The sequence below is a fragment of the Mirounga angustirostris genome, unplaced genomic scaffold, assembly GCF_029215605.1.
Source record: "Mirounga angustirostris isolate CCGP_5_RB_7025 unplaced genomic scaffold, mMirAng1.0.hap1 SCAF_10, whole genome shotgun sequence".
NCBI classification, from domain to species: Eukaryota; Metazoa; Chordata; class Mammalia; order Carnivora; family Phocidae; genus Mirounga; species Mirounga angustirostris.
The window spans coordinates 79,309,739-79,324,212 of record NW_026991718.1 but is presented as its reverse complement, the minus strand read 5'-3'; the positions used below and the strand labels follow the sequence as shown (position 1 = coordinate 79,324,212).

The following is a 14,474-nucleotide window of genomic DNA, read 5'->3' as shown; positions in this document are numbered from 1 at the left end:
TGCTGGAAACTGGTGAAAGAAAGACACGTTGTCAGTCTTGGAAGACATTTGAGTAGCATAACCTCATGGTTTTAAGAACCTGGGTTCTAGAGTCATATCTATGTTCCAAAACCAGCTCTGTGATGTTTGTGACCTTGGGCAACTTCCTTAGGCAAACCGATATTTCATTTCCTCACCTGTGAAGTGGTCATAAAATATGAACTGGCATTGAACATGACAATGTGTGTAAAGAGCCTAGTCCAATATGAGGGGCATAGCAGGTGCTCAGTGAATGTTAGCTACTAGGAATAGCAGCAGCAATAGTGCTTGCATGGCTAGGAAGATAAGAACTCAGGTTTGGAGGTTGTAACAGTCAGGCTAGACAATGATATGCTGCAGTAACAAAAACGCTAAACCTCAGCACCTTATAATAACAAAGGTCTATTTTTCACCCAAGTGGCATGTTCATCATGTGTTGGCAGTGCCCCTACCATGTCATCTTCACTCTGAGACCCAAGCAGAAGAAAAGGAGTGCCTGGCAAAGAGCATGGTGACTTATACAGCTTCTGCTCCAAAGTAACATGTGCCACTTTTGCTCGCATTTCACTGGCTACGGTCACATAGCAGGGCCCGAGTTCAGTCAAGCAGGGAAGTATAATTTCTCAACTAGGGACACCTGATGTTGGTAAACAGTAATTCAGTTGACTGCAGTGGAGCTAGTCAGTGGCATAAGCAGGGAGCTTGACCACCTGTGTAACTCAGTAACTTAGTTTCAAAGCCTGGGTCACAGAATCAGAGCAGGGCTAGGAGAGTTGTTCCTGAGCCTGGGATGGGACAAGCAGAGCATGGGACAGGCATGGGGAGTCCTGGGCAATTCTCTTCAGGAAGAAAGAAAACCAAGATGAAGAAACCAATAATACCAAACAGGAAGGGAGAGTTGATAAAAGTTACACAATAACCTGACCTAAGTCATCGCGGGCCCAACAACCCATATGTGTTCACAGAGAGGTGAGCACTTGTGTTGTGTGCCCAGGAGGCCAGGTCCCAGGTGGAAGAGAACCATGCAAAGAAGTGAAGCTCAGGCACCTGCTTCTGTTCTCAGACTCATCCTTGCATTCTCAGGGAAGTTCTGTTCTTCGCTGGCCTGTCCCAAGTCAATACCATAGAGCAATGAGTGAAAAAAGTGAGAAATGGAATGAGAGAAACAACACCATCATTAAACATGTGCACACAAAACACATACAACATGCCTGGCCTCCAGGTGCCCTTGCAAACACATTAAAAAAAAAAAAATTTTAGTTTCACCTAATCTTACACCCAATGTGGGGCTTGAATTTACAACCCCAAGATCAAGAGTTGCATGCTCCACTGACGGAGCTAGCCAGGCGCCCCAGAGAGTGCCCACATTTTAAATAGAATGGTCATGGAAGGTTAGGAAGGAGCAAAGGACGGCAGTGTGGAAAAGTGATAAAAGAGAATTAATAAGATAAACAAGAGTGGCACCTCACCCAGGCCAGTGGTGACAATGCTCCATGAGCTGAGGAGTATAATTAACTCGACCCTTTGCACCTGAACTCCAAAAATGGATGAATGAATGAATGAATATCTTTGTCTTCTACTCAGTCTTCCAAAGTATTTGATGTTTCACCAAAGAGATCTCATTAGAGCTTCAAACACTTGTTGAGCTATTTGTTTGCTTTATTTCATGAAGAGGCTGTGTATAGCTCTCATCCCGTGGTGTGTGCTCAGATGTTCTCAGGTATTCCCTGTGTGGACTGGATGGAGTCTGGAGCAAGAACCCATCTGACAACCCTGGGCTCTCCAGTAAAACTCCCTGTGATGATGGAAATGTTCTCCAATCTGTGCTGTTCAACTCAGGAACTGAATTTTAAATTTTACTTAAATTTAAGTGCAAATAGCCATATGGCTACCATTTGGGGCAGCTGAGGCTAGAGTCTAGGTCCCAGAGTGGATGTGCCAGGCAGTACTTACCTTCAGGTATCAGAATGCAATAGGAGCCTATGATATGTCCAAGGTCTTGCCTGATAATTCTCTGGTATATAAGCAAAAGCATTTCATCATCCAAGGAAGAAGTTCCAGCCAACTTCCAAGCCATGACTAACCTTGTTTTCTTCTCCATCATCAATACCATCACCATCACTCCTCTCCATCACTGCCTCCAAAACACTTGATTTCCTGGCCAGTTGTGCCACATATGTGGTTAAGAACAAACACAACCTTTTAAGAGCTTACAAGTACAGACAGATACACAGAATGTAGGTTGTGTTTGGCACGTAAAACTTAGTTATAAATCAACTTGTATCTTTAAGACAAGAAATAGCTTACATCATTAATAGAATACAGAAAAGTACAAGAAAAAAAGTGTGTATATATATAGCGTATATATATATACAGTGTGTATATATTTATACATATATACACAAACACATATATATATATTCATACATACATGAGATTCAGACAATACAGACATAGTCATTAAAGTACAAATGGAAGGTGAAAGTTTCTTTCCTTTCTTTGCATCTCTCTTCAAAAAGGTAACTTTCATGAACTTTTCTTGATTCCTTCCATAAATTAAAAAAAAAACATCTCTATGTATAACTGTTCATGTCAATGCATACACAGTCACACATGTATAATTCACAGGGGGATCAGAATATACAGACATAAAGACTGGCTTTTTCATGTAACATGTGTGGAGATTTCTACTCTTGGAACGTGCAGGCACACCTCCTTCTTTGTCCTGTCTGCATAGTATTCCACTGTGTGGGCTAAAGGGTTGAATTATGTCCAACCCCAACAAAAAAAATATGTTGGAGTCCTAACCCTTAGATCTTCTTCAGAATGTGATCTTATTTGGAGATGGGGTCTTTATAGAGATGATGAAGTGAAAATGAGATCATTAGGTACAAAAATGACCGTTGTTCTGGTAAAAGGGAGAAATTTGAACATAGAAACAGGCAAACATAGAGGAAGATTGTTATGAAGAAGTATAGGGAGAAGACCACCATTTACAAACCAAGAACAGAGGCCTGGGAGAGTTCCTCCCCTCATGACTTTCAGGAAAACAACCCTGCCAACACCTTCATCTTGAACTTCCTGCCTCCAGAACTGTGAGACAATAAATTTCTATTATTTAAGAACACCTAGTCTGTGGTATTTTGTTATGGCAGCCCCAGAAACTAACACATATGGCGCATCAACATTTATGTCCTTAGATGGACACTTTGTTTCCAGAAGAATGTTTTGTTTTTTTTTTAAAGATTTTATTTATTTATTTGACAGAGAGAGACATAGCGAGAGAGGGAACACAAGCAGGGGGAGTGGGAGAGGGAGAAGCAGGCTTCCCGCTGAGCAGGGAGCCCGATGTGGGGCTCTATCCCAGAACCCTGGGATCATGACCTGAGCCGAAGGCAGACGCTTAATGACTGAGCCACCCAGGCGCCCCCAGAAAAATGTTTTTAATGCAGTGGGCAAACTGCAATTTAAAGAATCCCTTTGGGGAAGTTGTTTGTTTTTTATAAAACAAACAATTCTTTTTGGGGTATGAATACTTACTAAGTATTCAGACTTGATTACTTGCGTTTTAATATATCAAGCTTTTGTAAAGCGAGCCCACTTGTCAACAAGACGCTGATCCTGGTAGACGAAGTGCAGTTACAGAGATTCCATACCTCACAGTGATTGAAAGGGAGTCAGGTGACATTCTTAGGACTTTTTTGGTTGCAAGTGACAGGAGCCCCACTTGTACTAGTCTGAGGGCAAAGGAAATTACATTTTTTAAAGATTATTTATTTATGAGAGAGAGAGAGAGAGAAAATGAGTGGGGGTGGGGGGCAGAGGGGGAGAAGCAGACTCTCTGTTGAGCAGGGAGCCCGACTCAGAGCTTGATCCCAGGACCTGAGATCATGACCTGAGCCAAAGGCAGATGCTTAACCAACTGAGACACCCAGGCATCCTAGAAATTAATTTTAAGGCTATTCTGATGTCTTGCAGGATTTAAGGATAGCTGGGTTTCAGGGAAAATTGAGACCAGGACACCATTAGAACCCTCTCCCTCTGACTTGAGTCCTCCTCCTCTTTGCAAATTTGATCAATTCTCCCTGTCTTCTTGAGATGAGCTTCCCTATTTGTGTGGCCCACAAGATAGAGAGCCTGGCTTTGAAAGGACTCTGATGGGCTCCGCTTGGGTCACATTGTCATGCCAGGACCTAGCCTCACCCAAGAGCAGAGTCATGGTGTACTAACCTAACTGCAACTTTGGAAACCATTTGGATGTTGGGAGTGGCACGGTGGGTGGAGAACTCCTGCTGTTTGAAGGAGGTTTCCAGAAGACAGCTGCCTGGGGTCTCCTAATTGTTTTGATGGAAGCGTCCTGAAAGAGATGTAATTTCACTGATGCCACCATTTGGAGAAAACCTTTGTTAACGCCCAGCCCAAGGGCCCCGGGCCAGCTCCTTGGGCGACAGAGAAGACTCCCCCCTATCCGAGCAGAGGTACCTTTGACAATTTGGGACACACCAAGGGCATCCTTCCCCAGACCTCTGCAACTGTGTGCTCCTTCCAAGCAGAAGCAGAAAGCAGCAGAAATGACTGTCAAAACAAGGCCAGGCTCTGCCTGCAGGAAAATCCGGGCTGTGGCGGTGGCTTAGCGCCTGCCAAGCGAAATACCAGTTAGGAGATGTCGCTGGCACGCAATTTAAAGAATAACTTGACTAGCACTTGAGGTTATTTAGAAAAATACCTTTGGTCACGTGCTTTCCAGAATGCTATGTACTTGAAATGAATCATCTGTACTCAGCCCAGAGCAGATTTAATTACAATCCCCTCCCATGTTGCTTCTTTTAAAACTTGACCTTCTTTTCTGGTTGCTATTCAAATTCGGCAAAATATCAACTGGATTTTTTTTTTTTTTTTTTTTTTTTTGAAGCTGAGGAAGAATCTTTCTATAGCTGAACAGTTCCAGACAGGAAGAAGAGACCAAGCTCATAGGCAGGAGCCTTGCAATGTAGTGATGACAACAGATTACCTTTCATTACCGGGAATATGTCATTTACCTACGAGGGCCATAAAATAATTTGTCCTAATGACTGTATGCAGCTTGTAAGCAGAAACAAACATCAAGAGGACACAAACAGAATAGTGTGTGAATAATCTGACAAGGCTATGCCAGCCAAACACACTTGACACCTGTATTTCTACAGCAGGGGGGTGGAGGGTGTCACTATTCATATTCGACGCTGGGGTTTTAGTGGATATGATTAACCCACGGGTCGTGCCCATGACTTAATAGAGTGGCCTTTATCGGGAGACCAGTAGATGGGCAAGGGCAAGGAAAAAAGGCCCTGGCGAAAGAAGTCAGGCAGGATCATGAACCCCTGGGAGCCTCAGTATCTGCATCTGTAAAGAAGCCTCGATGATCCACACATCGCAAGGTTTCTCACAATTTAGAGAAAATGGATATAAAGTGACTGGCCCACGATGGAAGGCTTAGCAACACTGGTTATTATTGTTCTTTTTCAGCCTTCCTTCCCCGTGTCTGGTAGTGTAACTGCACCTCTGGATGTTAAGCAAACATCGCCTGGTTCAATCCAAAGTTGGACCAGGTTCCCTTCTCATTGTCTTTGTGTTTCAAACTAGTCATTAGATCTGCTGAGAGGCTGACCCCAGAGGAGCATACTAATAGATGTCAGTTGGGAGTTGATCAAAACCTATTATCCCTGGGGTTGAGTAGCTCAAGGGGTATGGCTGGCCTGACCTTCACAATGAGGGTTCGTGGTCTCATGGCAGTACTCCCACGTGAGAGATAATGATAGTGAACAGATGTCCTGCTCGGCCAGAAATGATATCTTCCTGGGGAGCCGCCATGGGCTTCTTGTCATCCAGACCCTTCCATCCTTTCCTGGGCCTATGTCCCAGATCCCTTCTCATCAGGATGTCAGCTTCCTGCCCTCTCTAACTCCCTCCTTCCCTCCCTCTAAGAATCAAGCCTATGAGGGTGTACACACTCACCTGGGGGGACATTCTTGGCTACAGGACTTAAAGCTATTTATTTAGGAGGTTCAGAGAGGCCATGTCGAGAAACCAGATCATGAAGTCAGATGAACCGACCATGCAGCAGTGTCTGCTGTGTTCTGAGTGATTTTTATCATCACAGGTGAGGCAGGTCAGTGACTGCGTGCCCCACAGCCTCCCAGCCGCTCCTTCGGACTCTCAGTTCATTCTTCCTTCCTACCAGCCCACCCTGGAGCAGGTGGGGAGAGGGAGATCCCCATGATGTCTTAGCTGTCCTTGAGCACCCATTCTCAAACTCCTTTAACACCTATAATTTATTTTCACACAACTCAGAAAAATAATGAAGTGAGAAAGAGGGGAGGTTGATCAAGGAAGACCTCTCTGAGGTAGCTATGTCTCTGCAGAGACCAAGCGGTGTGAAGAAAGATGGGAGAGGTGTGGGCTCCAGGGAGAGGAGACAGACATGAGATCAGCCTGCCGTGGGAGGAGTGGGTGGGACTGTGCTTGGCTGGCGAGGCAGGCAGGCCACCAATGCAGGCCCTCCAGGCCTTGGTTTTGCTTGTGGACTTTATTTAAATTTTGATGAGAGCCTTTGGAAAGTTTTTTTTATTGTGATAAAACATACATACCATAAAATGTACCATTTTAGTCAATTTTAAATGTACATTTCAGTGGTATTAAGTGCACTCCCATTGTTAGGCAACCATCACCACCATCCATCTCCAGGACGCTTCCATCTTGCAAAACTGGAACTGTACCCATTGCACTCACTCCCTACTCCCTGTCTCCCAGCCCTTGGCAACCACCATTCTCTCTGCCACATACTCACCAACACTTGTTATTTTCCTTGTGTGTGTGTGTGTGTGTGTTTAATAGTAGCCACTGTAATGGGTGTGTTTTGGAGGGTTCTGAGCCAGGGGGTGGCATGACCTGGTTTGTTTTTTTAAAGGATCCCCCTGGCTGCTAGGTGGAAAATGAAGTGCGTATAAATTACCAGGCTAATTTTGAGGACGAAGAGGCCTCTGTGAGTAAGTATTCAGGGCCAGTGTACAAAGTATTGTTGTCCCAGGCAAACCAGACGGGTGTTCACCTACCTCTGTTTGGGAGGCGGGCGTGAAGCAACCCTGGAGGCCAAGAGCAGGCAGAGGTGAGGGTGCACTCTGTCCATCTGCAACAGAGAGGGGGGTGGGTGAGGAGCTGAGGAGGCAAACAGGGTGGGGAGGGGGGAAGCCACTACCACTCCCGTATGAAGAGGGGAGGAGAAGGTGGTATCACTGAGCCCAGGGCCCCAGCAGGCACGTTCTCAGAGAGCAAGAGCATGGAGGAAAGGGCTATTGCTGCTCACCCCCAACTGTGCCCACTGGCTGAACCCAGATGGGGGACATGGCCCGGGAGCCCCCCCAGAAGCCTGCAGGAAGGCCTGGGGGAGCTGAGCACTCACTAGAGGGTAGTCATGGGAGGTAGAGTGGATAGGCCCAAGGCTGGCTGTGGGGTCTGAGGCAGGGAGCAGAATGAAGAAAGAGGCCAGCATTTCTAGAGAGAGTTGCCCCCTTCCCAAGGTGGGGAGATGGGAAGGGAGCAGGGGGAGGGTTGGTTCCAAGGGTTCATCCTCTGTTAATCCATTTAGCTGCACCTTTCTTTCGTGTGGATTTTTGATGTAACTTTTTTATTTTTTTAAGATTTTATTTATTTATTTCAGAGAGAGAGAGCACAAGCAGAGGGAGAGGGAGAAGCAGGCTCCCCGCTGAGTAGGGAGCCTGATGCTGTGGGACTCGATCCCAGGACCCCAGGACCTTGAGCTGAGCCAAAGGCAGACGCTTAAGCCACTGAGCCACCCAGGTGCCCCTGGTGTGACTTTTATTTAACAATAAAATAGTGTAAGATAAAGAAGGAAGGAAGAAAACTCTGGATACTTAGGGAGTCAAACATTACATTTTTCTCTGTGCTCCTTCGTGGATAAGGCAGAAATAAAAACCAGTCCTCTGCAGTTCCCCCTTCCCGGGCAAGGAGGGGTCCTGCAGCTTTGACCATCCTTTGTATGGGAGCTGGAGGTAGGGGAGAGAGAAGACGGGAGCTTCCCCACCCTGGGCTGTGAGACACACACAAAAGCGCAAAATGAGACAAAGGAGAAGCCAGAAGCATTAGATCCAACTAGGTTTGGGGAAGAGGTAAACACTGGAGCCCTGGCCACAGGGTCAGCGAGGTGAGGTGAGCAGGCTGGGTCAGCCAGGGCTGGGGAGGCTGATGCGTGGAACCTGCCTGGGGATGGGAGGTGGGCAGACGGTCTGCTGGTGGGCAGGGAGCTGGCTGGTCCAGCGGGTCCTCATGTGGGGAAGGTTTGTTTATTTCTTTTAGGAAACAGTTCTCTTGGCTCTATATTTGAAGCAGAACTTATCACTAAGTCCTCACATAAAAGATGTTGAGTCATACACAGAACTGTAGATCTAAATAAAGAGGTAAACTGAGGCAAGGTCAAAACTGTCAAAAAAGATGAGTTCACTTAGAAATAGCAGAGGTATTGCAGTTTGGGACACACACGCTATAGCAAGCCACAGGGGAGTTGGATGAGGGTTTGGGGTGGGTTGCATTTATGGGCACAAAATGTAATGAGGGGAAAGCTCAGAGTCTGTCAAAATAAAAACCTGGAGACAAGATTTGAAAATTCCCTGAGCAGACAAAACCATTCCAGTCACACAAACAAAGCTCCATGGCTTATTTTGTGAGACCAGCCTGACCTGGTTGCTTCTTGTTCATGCCTCTGGATACCATAAGTCAATCTTCCCAAGGTTGATATGAGGCAACCCTGGACCAACTCCTTATCATTTAAGACAATTCCAAAATTATCAGTGTTCTGTAAATCAGGCATTTATGGAAGAGTGGTCTCTTAGTCCTTAAGTTTTGTTTTCCTAAGGGCATATGCATGACCTTCTTCATTTTTAAAAAATATTATTTGAGAGCGCACACAAGCGGGAGGGAGGTGCAGAAGGAGAGGGAGAAGCAGACTCCCTGCTGAGCGTGGAGCCCTACACATGGGGCTTGATCTCAGGACCCTGAGACCACGACCTGAGCTGAAATCAAAAATCGGACCCTTAACCGACTGAGCCACCCTGGTGCTCCATGAAGTTCTTCATTTTAAATCCTCCTGTTCCATTTTAGATGGAAATTCTTTTACAAGGCAATACCTTCCTCCCTCATCAGTTCTGCAGGACAATTTAAGAATATTTAGTTTTGCATCGTTCACTATTGTTTTCTTGTCTCCTCGACTAAAAGTCAATACGTATTTCCGTAGCATATACAACCCAATGCTCCGAACACTGCTGGCTTGTTGATGGCTTGATTATTCACTTACTTATTTTTACTGAAGTACGGTTGACATACAATGTTATATTCACTTCAGGTGTACAAAATACACAACATTACACAGTGCTCGCCACAGTGTCGTCACCATCTGTCCCCATACAACATTATTACATTATTGACTATATTCCTTATGCTCCACTTATCATCCCTGTGACTTTATTTTATAACTGAAGTTTGTACCTCTTAATCCCCTTCACCTACTTTGCCCATCCCCCTGCCCCACCTTTTAAAACTTTTTGCTTAGGACAATGACTTAGCACTTGAGAAGACTGACGCTCCCAAGATATGCTTCGTTTGGGGAGCAGGTACTCCCTCTGTGGGAAGCTATTTTCTAATCCCCTGAAAGCAATCTATTTATACCCTGAAATCCGAGTTTTTAAGGAAATGTATCATTATTATAGCTTGCATAACTACAGTTATGTCAAAGAACTATTTCTACTGCCCTAGAATCATTGCAGCTGAGCTCCGTGCGAGGCAGAGTTGGTACACTGTATTCTCTGCTCATTGCTGTGCACTGACTTCCCTGTAATTGTGAGAGTGACCTCTTTGTTCCAGGGTCATGCAACCGGGTAACAAAGGGGAGTGATTACTGCTTGCTTTACCATTGAAAGACTGGGAATACTGCTTTTCAAGCCTTCAACTCATTTCCTCTCCTGGCTTTAACTGAGGGCAAGACAACTATAACCTGGACAGTGTTGGGTGGAGCCAGCAGAGGGGTGACCAAGGCTGCCTACCTGCTTCGGTCCACCCTGCCAGGCCTGGGGAGAGCTCCCATTGAGGGCAGTGCAGAGAGGGGCAGTCCCAGCCTCGAGGAGAGGAGGGTTCGAAGCAGGTAGAAATGCAGGGCAAGTTAAATTGGCCCAATGGGAGGAGGAGGGCATCTGTTAGAGGAGGGAGGTAGGAGAGAGAGATTGCTGAGGGCTCAGGAAATGTGAGAAGGAGGGGCTGGTGGGAGGGCCTTGGGGAGCAGGGGCAGAGGACAGGGGAGTGGGGAGACAGAAGCTGGAAGGTAAAGGTGGGTGTGGGCAAGGTTGTGGAGAGCCCCCTGCAGGGCTGAGTTTGGACTTGGCTCGCAATTAAGTGGTCACCAGAGACCTCTGGATTTCACAGACCATTTATTTTTCTTAAAGTATGGTTGAGATGGAAAGGAATGAAAGCAGGTTACCAACACATGCACGTGCACGTACACACACACACACACTATTCCCATCAATTATTCTAGTGCTTTTATAAATGGAAAGATATTGTAACACTCTTCAGAAAACAAAATAGAAAGAACAAAACATCAAAATAAAGGACAATACTTTTGAGAAGCAACAACCAATAACCTTATATCACAGGTTTGCCAAAGACTGAGAACGTCATCTCAGGCTGGCAGGTTACACAGGCCCGCTCTGTCATCCCCTCTGTGGAAAGCCTGGAGGATTGTCTGGGGAGGGGGGCTCAGCAGGAGGCCTCAGGCAGGCAGGGCCCTGCACTGGGCTAAGCACTGGGGATCGGGGAGACAGCTAGCAGGCCACTGTCAGAACCCGTTGTAAAATGCCCCTGGAGCCCATCCTCTATCCCTGGCTATCAGTCATTCTGTCTCATCTGGACCATGAATGGCCTCCCGGCTGCTCTCCCTGCCTCCACCACTTAACTTCCATAATCTATTCTCCATATGGCAGCCAGAATGATCTTTGAAAAAAACGACTTGATCATGTTTCTCACTTGCTAATGTCGGTCAGTCAATAGCTTGCCCGCAGGCCTGGTGTGGAGTCAGGCACTTGGACCCAAGGCCCCCTCAAGCAGTCTCTGTCGGTGGCTCTGATCTCACTGGCCCTCCCGGTGTGCAGGGCTGCAGCCATGGTGGACCCTCTTCAAGCCCTCCTCCTCTGTCTGCAACACGTTCCTCCTGCTCTTTGCCTCCTTACCTCTGGCAGGTCTCTGCTGCAAGAGAACATCCACAGAGGGGTCTTTCCAGAGCCCCCATGTCACCTGGGCTCCTGCTGTCTCCCATGTCACCTGTGTTCTGTCTTCACAGCAGCTATCATAGTTTGTGGGTTGACTGTCCCTGCATTTGGGGATTTGCTAGAAGAACTCACAGCACCCACCATGTTGTTGTGCCCATGGCTAAGACTTACAATAGTGACATAGTAAGGATACACACATGGATCACAAGGCAAAAGACACAAGCGGAATCTGGAGGAAGCTGTATGTGGGCTTCCTCGTGCTCTCTCCCTCCAATGAGGGTCACAGAGAGCACATTCTCTCCTAGCGGCAAAAACACAGCAATACGTGTGTAATGTTTCTGCCCAGGGAAGCCCATTACAGACTCGGCGCCCAAGATTGTTACTGGGGGCTGATGATATGTGCACCCTCTGCCTAGCACCTATTAAAATTCCAGACCCCCAGGAGGAAAGCAGGTGCATAAACCGCATTGTTTGCACAAACAGAGGAGGCTCAGGGAGCCACCCTTAGCAGTTAACTGATGACGGGGGACACTCCTGGAGCTGAGATCTCAAAGGTCAGCCAAGGCTCAAGCCGGCAAGCGGGCTTTCTATGCATCGCAGCCTCAGGCCTGCTTGGTGAACCCCTTTTCCACACAATTTGTAATTAGAACTTTATCTCTGTATCTCTTGCTATGGGGACAAGGCCCCGTCTACCATGTCCTTCACTCTACCGAGCACTTAGCATACAGCAGACTCTCGGCTGAGTGTTTAAGAGCACAGGACTATCTGCTGGGAGTGCTGGTCTACTGCTGCTGAACTGTGACTTGGACTAGCTCCCTCACCTCTCATGGCCTCAGGTTTCTTATCTGGAATAAGGGGGTTCTGATAGTCCTTCCTCACGGCTCTGTTGTTGCAATGGCTGTGGTGCTAGGCCATGTTCAATGGATGCAACTTGAGATACAGACCTGGATTCGTGACCAAGGGTGGACTCCAGACATACCTATTCAGGAGAATTAAAAAATGAACATGATTAGCCTTGGAGGCCCAGGAAGAAGGAGACTTGCCGTTGTAGGTCTGAGTGATTGGAGTTGCTGAGTTTGGGGTAAGGACTGGTGATAGATTCTCCTCACTAGCACTGTTCCTAGCCGTCGGTCATTGGGTCAGTAACAGATCATGTAGTTTCTCAGTCTCTGTGTCTTCTTGAGGAGGAACCTGGATCCGCTAAGTAGGTCCTGATGAGGATTGCTCCACCCTTCAGGTGTGTCTAGAGAAGTTGATCTTTGCTTGCCTTGCCCACTCTCTCCTTCCCAGGGTATCCATCCTGCCCTACTGTGGCTGCCTGCCCCACTATGGCTGCTTGGGTGGCTATATTTTGCTCCATGGGGCCCCACCTTGGCCTCACTGACTGAACTGGAGCATTTGCCATAAGGGCAGATTAGCACTGGCTGACCAGGGGCTTCTGACCTGTGAGCCTGGCTTGAAAGGATGAGATGAGCTGGACCTAGAAGATTCTCTTCATAGGAATTTGGAATTGGGCCCTAAGAGATAGGGCTGGCTAGGAGTGGGGCTCCAGTAATTCTGGGCCAGGGCAGGCGGGGATGAATCAAAGTGACGAGGGAGCAGAAATACTAGTGTACAGGCTGAGGATGGGACAGAGGAGGAAAGGCCATGAGAGAGACGTCCCTTCACACTGCCTCAGGCCTTGGGGGTTTTCTTGTTCCAGTGCACATGCATCTGATAATTTGAGGCAATTTAATCAAAGCGTTTAGAGCTTGGGACCTGAATATAGACTCTGCCTCATGCAAGCTGTGTGACCTCAGGCAAGCCCCTTAACCTCTCTAAACTTCAATATCCCCAGCTGTGATAGGGAGAGTAATATTGTCAACTTCATAGCATCATTGTGAGGCCTAAATGATGTCATGCAGGACTTCATATGGTTTCTGGCACACTGGTAAGCACCTAAAAATGTTAGATAGTATTCCGATATTCTCATAGCTCCTCTATTTTGGGGGGTCATTCTGATGGCTCTCTGTTTCTGACCATAACAAATAAAAATGTAGTTATAATGGATGATCCTCTCTGGAAGGATTCTTATAGGGAAATCATAGTTCCTAAAACTTCAGCTTCCAGTGTCCTGTGACCTCGCCTGGAAGGAAAGCATACAGTTATTTAGCCGTATTTTTTTTTTTTTTCCTGACAGCTGATTGCCTTTTTCGAAGCATTTAGAACTCCATCTCTGTGTTTAACTACAGGTAGAGTGCTTCTGTGAATCCCCACTGGGGTCCTTCGGTGAATTTAAAATTTCTCTGGAGGTCCGACTTCCATAAAGGATGATAATGTCTTTTATTTTTTGGCCCCAATGCTATTTTTGTGACCAATGGAAGTTTTTTAATTCTCATAATGCTACTTAATATATGTGACAAGTGTCCATGATCTATTTAGCATGCAGCAAATGCTAAAGAAATGAAGCAGTTCCACCAGAACAACACACACCAGTCTTCTAGAGCCATCAGGCCTGCAGGAACTCATACCCACCCCCTCAATTACAGACGCCAAGCCTCCTTCATCCATTTGAGCATCTCCCTGCCTCTAAGATGAGTCTTTCCATTAAAGTGGTGATGAAAATGACATTTTTTTCCATCACAGAATTTAAACTTCCTTTAATGATAGAACTTTTAAAAATGTATCCAGTGAAATATGACTCAGGGGATTTGCAGAAGTGCATTTTCTTTCAGCTCGTTATGTTCTTATTACAGCTTCCACTCCCAAATCTTTTTATCAGAGGCATGATGCACTCTTTGGGTAACAGGATTGAACACCACCTTTTGACAGCCAGAACCACAGTCTTTTAGATGATACATGGATGCTTGTATTAAAAGAATGCATTTTTCTCATGCTGCCTTCTCGTTAGGACGGACCAGCCACTTTTTCTCCTCCTGGGCCATTGCGTCTGTCTTCTAGCAAGACTCTCTTATTCCTGTCTCTCCACCCCTCCACCCTTCTACTCTGTCAGCTATGCTGAAGCCCAGACACACTTTCAAAAACCAGATCCCCTGCTCTTGTTAAGACCCAGTGCTGACTGCTCCAAACCCAGGATGTAACCGAGCCTCCTCAGCATATCTCAGGGGGACTCCAGGGCTCCCTCTCCCTGCTCCTGGCCACACCTCC

General features: G+C 46.6%; 1 protein-coding gene across 1 annotated transcript in view; it reads right to left on the bottom strand.

Annotated features, from left to right (window-relative positions):
* The window catches only part of PDCL3 (phosducin like 3), a 205,176-nt gene that overhangs the window by 5,701 nt on the left and 185,001 nt on the right, over nt 1-14,474 (bottom strand). The window contains exons 12-13 of the transcript XR_010405738.1: nt 12,149-12,306; nt 7,110-7,183 (exon numbers count right to left, since the gene is read on the bottom strand). The gene's annotated coding sequence lies outside the window, so the exon portion shown is untranslated. The remainder of the gene's footprint in view (nt 1-7,109; nt 7,184-12,148; nt 12,307-14,474) is intronic.